This window comes from Puma concolor, chromosome B4 (assembly GCF_028749965.1).
Source record: "Puma concolor isolate L17-30 chromosome B4, mPumCon1.1.hap2, whole genome shotgun sequence".
Classification (NCBI taxonomy): Eukaryota; Metazoa; Chordata; class Mammalia; order Carnivora; family Felidae; genus Puma; species Puma concolor.
In genome coordinates, this window is record NC_141673.1 from 98,939,124 (window position 1) to 98,949,911 (window position 10,788).

Sequence of the window (10,788 nt, forward strand, 5' to 3'; positions counted from 1 at the left end):
AGTCGGGGATGTAGGCACTGCCTTTCAAAGGTTTTCACTTTAAAATGAATTTCCAGCAAGGGGCAAATCATCATGAAGCGAAATTGTGTAATTACAGGTATGGTGGTGCTTCGATGAAGAGCTGTTTGTGGAAGGGACAGGTTCCTAGTGCCCTGCACATCGGAGTGTGATATGTGTTTCCACGCATTTAACTGTATAAAATGGGTTTTCAGGTTGTTATTGTGGCTCACACTGAAAGGAGTTGTAAGAACAGCCAGAGAGAGCTAGTTGCTGTGCTAATGTAAGAATATTAGTGAGGACGCTATTTTGTCATTAGGGTAGCTTTTTTTTTTATTTTGGGACAGAGAGAGACAGAGCATGAACAGGGGAGGGGCAGAAAGAGAGGGAGACACAGAATCGGAAACAGGCTCCAGGCTCCGAGCCATCAGCCCAGAGCCTGACGCGGGGTTCGAACTCACGGACCGCGAGATCGTGACCTGGCTGAAGTCGGACGCTTAACCGACTGCGCCACCCAGGCGCCCCTAGGGTAGCTTTTATATAGTTTTATAGCAGACATATATAAGTATATATATAAATAATAATAATATAAATATACTATACAAACATACATATAATATAAATAATACTTATATATAAATATAATATAAATAATACTTATATCTAAATATAATATAAATAATTATATACAAATATAATATAAATAATAATTATTTATATATATAATAATAATATATGTACAGTTAAAACTTCATGGCCAGAAAAACTTCCCTTCTTCTAAGTAACTTCTAGGCATTAATCTTATAAATAATCTTATTTTTATTTTTTCTCTAGTTAGCTGAGTGTCAGACTTTACTTTTCAATACAGTAATTACATAAGATCTCATGGCAGGTATTTTGTTTACTAATTTTCCCTTGGGGACATCTTGTACCTATTTCTTTTTCCCTTTCTGTTATCTCCTTCCCTCTGAATTCTTTGTCAAATTCACTTAAAATAATCTTTCATTTTAAAATTTCTTTCCTTACACACCTCACCTAATTTTAAAAGTGAGGTAAAGAATAAACAAAACAACATGGGAGGCATTGCCCAGGAATTACTCAGACCCTCCTCTTCTTCGGCTGCCTTTATTCACACACCATTCCTGAGGCTTTCCCTCCACCTTCACTCCTCTGTTCTGTGTTGTTTCTGTCACTGCCTTACATCAGCTTTCTCCCCCCCTCCCCACAAAATATACAGAGACGCTGAAAAATAATTGTGACATAGTGACAGAGAGAAAAGAACGGAGGAGAGTGAGTTCAAATGACACTTTTTTTGCAAATCTTTGCTCTGGTCTTAGCAGCCCAATAAGTAACTTCTGAAAATTTACAGTTAAATGAAATCAAATACGTAAATGTAAGGTTCGTAGGCATTCAAAAGCCTTTGTAATTATTGTAAACGTTTTCTTGGTCAATTAGCAGAAATTTTCAGGAAGTATGAAACATTACAATCAGCTTGTTTTTTTGTGGTTTCTACGTTCTCTAGGTCTTGGGTAATTGGTTGAGATATAAAAATATCGCGTTTAGTCTTCTTGGAAATTGCCAAGAATATGTTGGGCTTACTTCCTGATTCACGAATGCTTAAAACTGTACATTTAACACCAGAAATAGGAAAGCTGAAATGTAAGCCTCAGGTGACATTCCTTTCCTATAGCTCAGCCTCTGGACTTTCTTTGGTTTTTGTTTTCCTTTTAATGATTGTAATACAACTTTTTTTCTTTTCTTTTCTTTTCTTTTCTTTTCTTTTCTTTTCTTTTCTTTTCTTTTCTTTTCTTTTCTTTTCTTTTTTTTTTATCGTTGATAACACTAGCCAAAAGCTGAGGGTCTTAGGTCCAGATCTATGTTGCATAAAAATATATTTGCCTTTATTTGTATCACTCTAAAGTGGCTTGGAGGGTGTAAACATGCTGGGTAAGTACAGTTTCTCAGGGTCAAAGGAGCCCTTGATAACATTAGTCTTAATTCTATTTTCTTCCTCTACATAGCCTATAAATACAAGCTGAGTTACTCAGCAAATTAAACAGAGAACTGCAAGAAAAAGAGATAGAGATAACACACTTTTCTTTTTCCTTTTCCAAAATCCAAAGACTTTGCAAGATTGCGCGTGCGCGCTCTCATTTTTGAGTAAACTTTATCCCCAACGTGAGGCTCTAACTCAGGACCCTGAGATTAAAAGTTGCATGCTCTACCCACTGATGCAGCCAGGTGCCCCTTTGCTCATCACCCTACAGGACTTGTCATTGGCACGTTATTTCTGTTTTTATATTTTATTGTCCCTCTTTTCTTGTCTTGGTAGAGTAAAACTAAAAAAGTCCTCTACTGCGAATGTTGTGATAAATTTGAATTACGAATAAATTTTTTTATTTGTTTACTATTTTGGAGATTAAGAGGCACTTTTCCATAGGTTACCTTTTTTTATTTTAAAGCAAATTTCTAAACTGTCTTGGACACTGAAATTGTCAGTGAATATCCACGGGGAAAGTCATTGTCCTAGTCTTTGTGGAGCAGTCTTAGGTTTTAGCTATCTAACCTTTGTTCATTAGTGTGTAGAACAACTTTCCTAACTCCAATATACACCAGCCCACATTCCTTTCCCTCTTTCTTGTTTCACTTTTTTTTCCATTACACTTATCATTCTCTGACCACCCCCCACCCCCCCACACTCACACACACAGGGAGGCATTTTTGTCATGTATCCCCCAAAGAATGTATTCCTTGGCTCTAAAATAGTGACTGACATAGAGTTACCATCCAATAGATATTTGGTAAGTGAATTAAAGGGTATTTTCATCCTGATATTGCACGTGTAGAAAGAGAAAGTTAAGGAACGTGGGGACTTTTTTGTGTTCACACTTCTTGTAAAAAGCAGTATCGTTTCCTGGTTCCCAAGTATCTTTTCCTGGTTCCCAAGTTCTTTCCCAAGTTATAAAGTCTTCCACATTTAAGTATTGTCCAGACTCCATTTCAGTTTATAGCTGAAGAATGAGTAAAAGACACTAGAATCACAATGACAAGGTATAGATTCGATAGGAAATCAGTCGAATTCATCACATTGTGGATAAAATTGTTTAATATATAATGAGGGCTAGTGGATATGTATGAGAGGAAGACCAAAGGAAAATCACGTTGACTATTATGAATGCAATAATGATGTCTTTAAACTGAAAACAAATAAAGGAAGGGAAAATTTTGCAGCTGGTGGTATCTTTTTTACAGACTTCTTAAGGCACGTCACCTTTTCACTAACCCCTAGTACATTTATTGGTGATATCCTGTTCCCTTTAAGTCTTCCGCATGAAGATTGTTGGTTCACCTCTGACTTACTAGCTTTCTACAAATACACCAAATACTGTTTATCTTTGGAAAAGGCTAGGATTTCCTGTCATGAAAAAAAAAACATTATTAATATTTTCTTTCGTTTTCAGCAAGCTTAAATATGTGGACTGAAAAGTGCAGTGCTTTATTAAAAATTAATGAACTACACAATGCATAGCTATCAGACAACAGCCGTGGCAAAGCCTTTTGTTAGACAGTAGAGAAAATAAAGGGAAACGTGTCAAATATCAACCGTCACACTGAGAAGTTTATCACGCACATGCCCACAAAGTATCTGTAAAGGTAAATAAGAATCAAATGGAATCCGTAAGCCTCTTGAGTTAAGATTTGAAGCAAAGGCAAAGAGAAAGGAAAGGAATACTTTTGTCGGGCAGGGCAAACATCTAGAAGCTATGGAAGTATGAGTGAGTATGGCGTGATCCAAGAAAGCAAAGTGATCAAGCATATTCGAACTGAGGGTTCGTGTCACAATATATTGGGATATAAGGTATCCTTTTTTTTTTTTTTTAATTTTTTTTTCAACGTTTATTTATTTTTGGGACAGAGAGAGACAGAGCATGAACGGGGGAGGGGCAGAGAGAGAGGGAGACACAGAATTGGAAACAGGCTCCAGGCTCTGAGCCATCAGCCCAGAGCCTGACGCGGGGCTCGAACTCACGGACCGCGAGATCGTGACCTGGCTGAAGTCAGACGCTTAACCGACTGCGCCACCCAGGCGCCCCAAGGTATCCTATTAAAATCACTACTAAACGTATCTTGAAGGGGTAACTAATAAATTATTTAAATATATATTTATTGATCTCTGTATGTGTATAGTATTCTATTTTCCGGGATAACGTGGTGAGCAAAACATACAACAGTTGTGCTCTTATGGATCTTATAATCTAGTGGAGGGCGATGAACACAAATAGCAAAGAGGCAAAAGAAAGAAAAAAGCAAGATAATTTCAGATCGTAGGTGCAATGTAAAAAATAGTGTAATAGATCTTTAGGGGCGGAGCTTGGGACAGGCCCTTGTGTTCATTTCACTGGACAAGTAAATGCTGCTCTGAGAGTTAAGGCAATCAATCTGTCAGCATAGCCCTTTATTGGAAGCAGGATATTTGATTATCCGGATTGGTTGAATATACATTTCAAAATAAATTCTATCATGTATTTATCCTCCAGCTCCTCCTTGTGGCCATTTTCTTTTTCTCTCTGCTTTTATCTTTAGGTCTTTGATGCCTGCGGATTTAATCTTGACTTTTCTCCTTCCCTTTTTGTAAATAGTGTTGAATGAATTTCCATTTTGCCCATTCTCTAAATACTATCCAATTAAGACCCCTCTTTAAAAGTGTTCTCTGAAATGGGCACATAATATGTGGGAATGGAATGATCATTGAAGAGTGGAGTTAGAGTATCTGATTGTGTAAACTCTATTTCTTTTAATGTATCCCAAATCAACAATACTTCCATATTTAATACGTGCCTCCCCTTATTTCCCACAATGAACAGTACAGTCTGGGGGATTTAATTCATGTGACAGCAACACGAGAAGTCAAAGTTGATTCTGAGTTTTGGGCTAAGTGAAGTTTTCATTTACTGACATGGAGAAGCATACAGTGCCACAGCTGGGAAAGCGCTGTTTATTTTTTTGAGGTGTTAAGTTTGAAACTCCTATAGCATATCTAAATAAATATTCCAAGTTGTCAGTCATATGTACGGACCTGGTGATCAAACCCTGGCCTGAAGACATAGGTTTGGAGATCACCTATGTATGGCTGTCAATATCCCCGGATGAGCACGAACAGGACAGAGGGCCAGGAACTGAACTTTGGGCCACAGCAGTATTTTGAAGTCAGATAAGGAGGAACCAGCAAATCTGAGGGAGTATTAGGTAGTGAAGTAGAAAGAAAAACAAGATAATGGTGTCCTGTAGAACAGAGTATTTTGAATTTTTTTTTAACGTTTATTTATTTTTGGGACAGAGAGAGACAGAGCATGAACAGGGGAGGGGCAGAGAGAGAGGGAGACACAGAATCGGAAGCAGGCTCCAGGCTCTGAGCCATCAGCCCAGAGCCCCACACGGGGCTCGAACTCATGGACGGCGAGATCGTGACCTGAGCTGAAGTCGGACGCTTAACCGACTGAGCCACCCGGGCGCCCCTAGAACAGAGTATTTTGGAGAAGAATTTTAAGTTAAAGGGAACAACCAATTATATCAAACACTGCTGATAGGCCGAGCAAAATGAAACTGGGGAAAGAGTCACTAGATGGGTTGATGTGGAGGTTGATGGTGATTTAGGAATGCTTTTGCAGATAAAGTGAGGGGAAAAGCCTGATTAAAGTGGATTCGGGAAAAGTAGGAAGAGATAGAAGGCATACAGAGCTTTTTGAACTCCTTTGTTGTTAAAAGAATTCGAGAAAGGGGGTTATTGTGTGTATATTTGTGTGTGGAAGGGTGAATGAAACCTTTTTTGCTTATTTTTAAAATGGGGGATAGTATATCCTACGTGTAAATTAAGGTGAGTGAACCAGGAGAGATGAAACAAGTTAAAAAATCTTTGAATACTAAGATGGAATGGATTCAAGTATGTATAGATGGAGATTGACCATGGATAAGAGTTTGTACAATTTGTACAAATGGTTGTACAAATGGATAGTGGTTGAAAATGATACTGTTTGACATACAGATACGACTTTCTTTCCTTCCTTCCTTCCTTCCTTCCTTCCTTCCTTCCTTCCTTCCTTCCTTCCTTCCTCTCTCTCTCTCTTTCTTCTGTCTTTCTTCTTTCTTTCTTTCTTTCTTTCTTTCTTTCTTTCTTTCTTTCTTTCTTCTTTCAGTATATTTGGTCAGTGGAACAGAGGAAATGTACTTGTGATGTTTATATTTTCTCAGGATAAAAGGAAGTAGGTCATCAATTGAGTTTGAAGAAAGAGAGAAGACATTTGAGAACTGCGAAATGAGGAACTGGGAATAATCTTCTAGGAAATTCACAGAATAGATTGGTTAGCAACCACGCTGAGAAGTTATAATTTAAAAATATAAAATGAACCCAGTTGATACAGTCACAGTCAGCTTTGTATGCAAGGGCGAGAGTAGGTAGAGTTGAATTTGACCAGGCTGCATCTTCCAGATGTGTGTGATCAACGAAGGAGTAAGCAATGAATTTGTAGTTGTACGTAAGGAAATGATTATTATAAGTGACCCTCACAAATGGCCCAAGTCAGAAAATGGGAAAAGAGACATGAGCGATTCATGACAAAAAAGCAGTGGTATGGTCACCAAACTTGATATCCTTGTGGGCATCAAAGCACTGAAGGCTATAGAATCGCCACAGAGAGAGGGCTGGAAAGATCAGAGGTGGAGGTTAGAGAAGAGAATTTCTACAACAGAAGAATTAGAGGAGGTGCTTATCTTGGCAATGAAATTGTCAAGAGCAGCCGAGTGCTGCCCAGTAGGATTTTCTGTCGTAGTGGAAGTGTTGTGTATTTGCTGATGTGTAAGGAGTATGACTGAGGAAACGAGTTTTCATTAAAAAATTTTTTCTTCGGGGCGCCTGGGTGGGGCAGTCGGTGGAGCGTCCGACTTCAGCTCAGGTCACGATCTCGCGGTCCGGGAGTTCGAGCCCCGCGTCGGGCTCTGGGCTGATGGCTCGGAGCCTGGAGCCTGTTTCCGATCCTGTGTCTCCCTCTCTCTCTGCCCCTCCCCCGTTCATGCTCTGTCTCTCTCTGTCCCAAAAATAAATAAAAAACGTTGAAAAAAAATTTAAAAAAAAAAATTTTTTTTTCTTCATGTTTATTTTTCAGAGAGTGAGAAGGAGAGCAGGAGAAGGGCAGAGAGAGAGAGGGAGTAAGGTAATCCACAGCAGGCTCCGCACTGTCAGTGCAAAGCCTGATGTGGGGCTCGAACCCACAAACCATGAGATCATGAGCCGAGCCGAAGTCAGATGCTCGACTGACTGAGCCACCGAGCTGCCCCCCTGAGTTTTTGCTTTCATTAATTTAAGTTTAAATAGTCACGTGAGACTAGTAAATACAATATTGGAGAGCATAGTTTTCAAGTATGATCACAGTGGGGGGATGCCAGGTGGTGTAGTCGATTACCGAGGTTATTCCGGGAACTGAGAGTCCAGTATATTGGAATTATCATCTACATAGACATTGGAATCAGTGCTAATCATGACAAGAGTCGAGATTTAAGAGATTCAAGACTATTGAAAAAATGGGAAGGAAATGAGGAGAAATTTGGCATATGACTATAGTAAGGTGTGGTGTATAATAGCGTAATCTGTCAAAATGAGCTAGAGAGATGCTGGAAGTTTTGAGGGAGATAAGTATAAACAGTGGTTTCTAAACTAATACAATTATAAAGTAATAATAAATAATAAAGCCTTTTAGCATCATAATAGCAGAAAATGTGTAAGACGTGTAACCAATCCTTTTTCTTTTTTTTTTTTTTAAGTTTATTTATTTATTTTGAGAAAGAGAAAGAGAATGGAGGTGGGGGGAGGGGGAGGTGCAGAGAGAGAGAGAGGGAAAGAGAGAATCCTAAGCAGGGTTTATACTGTCACCAGGGAGCCTGACAGGGGGCTGGATCTCAAGAACTGTGAGATCATGACAGAGCCAAAACCGAATCAGATGCTTAACCAATGGAGCCACCCAGGCACACCGATCATTTTTCTCATAGAAATTATTAGCCACCAAGTGGGATTCCGCATCACGGTTTTAAAACCCAAGTATAATTTCATATAATACTGTAAGAGGTTAAATGCTTTCTTAGGGAACTTGAGGGTATGAAAGAATCAGGGCAATGAAAATGAATACTCAGCCTTTGCAGAATGTGGTGAAAGAGAAAGACCAAAGGAGAGAGAGAAAAACATCCTGAGTTTTCGTTTTTGTAATCACCTGTTTAATTTAACTTTTCTTCGTATCGATGGCCTCTGCCTTTGCCTGTTACATAGAATAGTAAACAGAAACGTAAATTTGTTATTTACTTCCACATTTTTGACAGGGGAGTTTAACTGATTATGACTCAGAACCTCGAGATAATTATTTTTTTGATTGAGCATTGCATCATTTTGAAAAAACAACAACAAACCAAAGAACAGGAACAAGAAATACATGTGCATTCGTGTGTTTAGAGATCAGACATAAAAGTTTTTGAAGAATCATTATCTTCACATTGTCTTTCTGCAACCTATCGGATATTCATTCACACCCATGAAATACGGGCAGTTTATTCTGGAGAACTTTGACGAAGATAATCTTCACACAGAGGTGGACCTTGAAGGTTCTGGATCAAGTCCTTCAGCCATTTGAAAACAAAAACCTACACCAAAACACTCCCCACCAGTACTGTTATGTAATCTTTTCCTTCTTACCCCAAAGGAAACTTTAGAAAAGATTTCTTAGTTCCTTGCTCATATATAGACCCCGAAAAAACTTTTTTTTTGGGTCCTGTGTGAGTTCCCTCTTGCTGCTTTAGCAAATTCTACAAATAAAGCAGCTTAAACAACGCAACTTTAAGGTCTCTCAGTTCGGTGGGTTATTAATCTGACATGGATCTCACGGGGGTAAATCAAGGCTGTCAGCGGGGCTGTGTTCCTTTCTGAGTGCTCTGTGGGAGCACCCGTTTCCTTTCCTTTGCCTCTTCCTTGGTTCCTGGCCCTCCTCCCCCACCTTCAGCTAGCAATGTTGTCTCTCTCTGCCCGAATCTAGGAAAGGTTCTCCACTTTGAAGGGCTCGTGAGCTTAAATTGGGCCCGGCAGATAACGCAGGATAACTTCCTCATCTCAAACTCTGTCACCTTGGTCACATCTGCGATCCCTGTTGCCATGCTAACTACTCTATTCAGAGGTTCTGGGGAGGGGAAGGTGCACGTCTTTGGGGGAGGGCTGTCATTCTGCCTTCCACAGGTTCTCCACAACAATTATTTTTTCAAATATAAATTAGTGAATTTTTATAAGAAGCGATGATGGGATTAGAAGTAAATGCCGTGCCTGGAGTCTGATGCCGATGAACTAAATGACCAACCGTAGGTGAGAGGTGCTGTTTTTTTTCTCATGTTCTTCCAGATAATAGCCAGAACACTTGCTATATCAATTGTCTGCTTTGGGGCCCCTGGGTGGCTCGGTTGGTTAAGCGTCTGATTCTTGACTTTGGCTCAGGTCATGATCTCACAGTTGGTGAGATGGAACCCCATGTTGGTCTCTGGGCTGACAGCACGGAGTCTGCTTGGCATTCTCTCTCTCTCCGCCCCTCCCCCACTCTCAATCTCAAAATAAATAAATAAATTTAAAAAAATCGTCCACTTTCTTGCTCATAGGATGTTGTTGAAACAAAGCATCACAGTGAAATCTTTGTGCAGTGGGTTGACTTCAGTTTTACTGGAAACACCTTTTCAGGGCATTTTGAGTCCTAAGAAAGAGAACATAGAGCTTGGTTATTTTATCAAGTTATTTTTAAGATGAGATGTATATAACTTGTAGCTCAAAGAGGCTTCAAGGCGTAAAGATTCTCTAGAGATTCCCCATTTGCAGTGGTCCCCGTGACTACCCAGCACTGTTTGTTCTTCCGGTTGCCCCAAACTCCAGTCTTCGAAATTTTCAGACCTGAAAGATGGCGTCTATTCTCTAGGAGTTTTAGCTGCCCCACAACAACGACTGTTGGCTGCCCGCAGGTTAAAAACCGACTGAATAAACAAATTAAAAACAAAACCAAAAGCACCACACCATGAGCCAGCCCTTTTGTCCCCAGAATCTGCCTGCTTTCTTTCACTATCCCGGAACTTCTGGTAGTTGCTTTTTAAATCTCGTCCTGCGTATTAGTTGTTATCTCCAGAGGGATTATTCTGTTTGGAGTTTAGCCATGCCAGAGGGACCTGCCATGGGTACGCAGTTTTAACAGCTATCAATTTCTTCTTTATGTTCCATTGCTGGTATTGCCACTCTCCCCTTTCCACAATCTGTCTTTCTCTGTCACACACACACACACACACATATTTCTTAAAACAGCAGCTAAATGTGGTTGGTCTTTACCTACACAGCTTTTTCTGTCTTGCACGGGTCTATCTGATATGAGTGAGTATAAACCAGATCCAATGTCTTCATACAGGCTTAGCTGGTCTTTGACACATGTAAACACGACAGTCGGACCCTTTACTGAAACATTCAGATCCTCTACCTGAGGATCATGGGAATTCCCCCAGGAAACCGCCATCCGGGCTCTGCTTCCAAGTACCCCTATTGCTTCACAAGAAGCAGTGCAGAAAGAACAGAGGGATTGAGATCTTTTTTATTCTGGTTTCTAAAGAGAAAGGTACTTGACTTCTCTTTCTACACACACACACACACACACACACACACCAAACAAAAACGAAAACAAAAAACAAAAAACTGATTGTCATTCTGTCCTTACAGAGGGGCGGTGGGGTGTGTCT